The sequence below is a fragment of the Plecotus auritus genome (assembly GCF_963455305.1).
Source record: "Plecotus auritus genome assembly, chromosome: 3".
Classification (NCBI taxonomy): domain Eukaryota; kingdom Metazoa; phylum Chordata; class Mammalia; order Chiroptera; family Vespertilionidae; genus Plecotus; species Plecotus auritus.
In genome coordinates, this window is record NC_137772.1 from 112,974,551 (window position 1) to 112,977,256 (window position 2,706).

Here is a 2,706-nt window from a genome sequence, read left to right on the forward strand (position 1 = left end):
TTCTAATATTACCTTAATTTCTCCCTCATAGTCTGAATCTATGACTCCAGGCAGAACAGTTAGTCCACTCAGAGTTTTTCCACTTCTCCCTAAGATTAATCCTAAAGTTCTTGGTGGCACAGGTCCCCGGATTCCTGTAGGAACAACTTGCCGAACCATAGTGGGGGTCAAAGTGACCGCTATATTACTGTTAAGAACTAGGCCTGCACTCCCTGGAGTGGCTCAGATGAGGGAGTCCACTGTGGGCCTTGCAGGGCAAATTGCCCCTATTGATGATGGGGCTGGCCACTCCCTATGTCTTGATCTAATGGCTGCCCATTTTTATGAAATATCGATCTACATTAACCAACCCAATGGTTTCCCTTCTGACTTCTAGGACACAGAGAGATTTAATCTGTTGATTGAATTGGGAGGCAGAATGCTCACGCCTTTCCCTAGATCGCCACCTTGTGTCCTTCTTCGTTGCTTACATTCTTTTTTAAAATGTCCTGTTCTTCCACAGTTATAACACCTTTTATTCCCCACTGTTACAGTGAGTAAGTTTGCTTAAAAAGTGCCTGACCCCACATTCTGACATGCTTGAATCATTTCTGTAACGGTACTATTTTTTTCTCAGAGGGGTCAGGCATTTCTTACAATCAACATTGGCATTTTCATAAGTTAATTGCAGAAGTAAAATGTCTCCTGCTGTTTCATGTTGAATCTGTCATCTCACTGCTTGAATGAGGCAAGCTACAAAGTCAGAAAAAGGCTCTGTAGGCCCCTGCATACATTGACTAAAAGCTCCTTCAGGGTCCCCTTTTGATGGTAAAGCCCACCAAACGCTTCTTCCACAAAGTGTAATTTGCTCAAATGCCGGTTGCACATAATTTAGCTGATTTTGCATGTCATTATATTGTCCCAGTCCTTTCAGCATTTCCTAAGTTATTTGAGCATTCAACCCACAGTTTGCATGGGCTTGCTCCTGACATGTGTCCAAAAATGCTTCCTTCCATAGTAAATAATCTCCTCCGTGAGCTAGAGAATACCAATCATAAGGAGCTAAGAATGCTTCAGAAATATTAGTCATAATTTTTCCAGGGAAAGAGCTATAGGACCATTCTGCACTATGCTTTCACGCGAGGCCTTTATCATTTTAAAGTCAAATTTTTCATGCTGTCTTATTATATGATTCACGAGCTGTGGGTCAGCTACTTGTATAATAGGAAAAGCAAGTTGGTCCTCCACCGTCATGTCCTTTAATCTTTCTCGGATAGCTCTTTGCATAGGTGATTCTATTAATGGTGAATTAAATGTTTCAGGATTAGGACATGGAGGTGGAGGGGACCATGAAGGCCATTCTTCCAGTTTTTCTTTTGCTCCTCTTTAGGAGAGGAAGGTGCAAGGGGAGGGGGCTTATCCTCTTTTGTTTCTCTAAAAGGCTCCAGCAAATGCAATACCATGTTCCACAAAAAGAAACAATTTGGAGGCAAAATTTTCCCCTGCTGCTGAGGTTTTTTCAAGTTCTGACTAACTCTTTCCCAACATTCAACATCTAATGTACCTTCTTTAAGAAAGAAGGTACATTAGATGTTATTCTATAATAACATGCAAAAACTGTAAGAGAATACCTTCTGGCACTTTAATTCCTTTATCCTTAAGCATGCACACCAAAAGTCTACAATAAAGCTTCTCCCCTTTTGACAAATTCTGCCCCATTAGCCTGGCTAAAAATAGATGTTCCCACCCTACTTACAGATCTCGACTTCTGCAGCTGGCCGTGGGCTTTGCACGGGGCGAATTTCCCCACCTATTCGGTGAATTCTTTTTCTCCATCTTGCTGGTTAAACTTTGTTTTTCTGCTCCAGGCAAATCTTCTTCTCTGGATATCCATCATTTGAGGTGCCAGATGTGAGAGTCCACGTCTCGCATGGCTCAGGGTTCGGGATCTGGAGAAGGGCCGTGGTCAAATGATGAGACAAGACAAGAAATAATAAATTGGAAGCAATGGGGGGCCAGGCGGAGAGTCCAATGCAAGAGCACGGACTTCACTGGAGCCCAGGCCCTGCCAGCCTTTTATTCAATTTTAGATACACATATTGCCCTTAGTCAGGCAGGCAATTCTGGTAACAGAAAGACTATCTTAAAGGTCAGTAAATATTAGTAAATATTTAGTTTGAGTCTATTTGGTCAGGAAATTGCTTGAGCCAAACTAAACAATCACTGCATAGCTTTGTGCCTTTCCAGAGCTCAAGGCCTTCTGCATTCCTTGTTTACACTTTTCTGATAGGGAAGGCAATGGGTAGCTTCCAACAGTATGAACTTCTGGAAATCAAGGTAGTGAGAAGAAAAAAAAAAAACACAGAAAAGTGGCCCATGATTGCACAAGAACTTAGGGAGTGAAAACTTCTTGAATGAAGACATATGAAAAAGAAGCCTGAAGCAGACGCAGGACTACCTCTGACCATAATGCTGCCCTGTAATACAGAAAGTTTGGGCACAAAACCTAGCAGAGTTTCCAAGGACAAGCATCCTTCTCCAAAAGGTACTCCCCTTCCTCATGCTGAGAAGAAATCCAGACCCAGCACAGATAATAAGAAACATTTAGGTTTGTTTTCATCCAAATCCATGCCAGGAGAGAGGACCAAAGAAGGATCTAGCAACTGTTCCCAAGCCTCACTTTAGAAGGACCATGACAGGCCTGTTTTCAATAGGGCTGGAAAAACC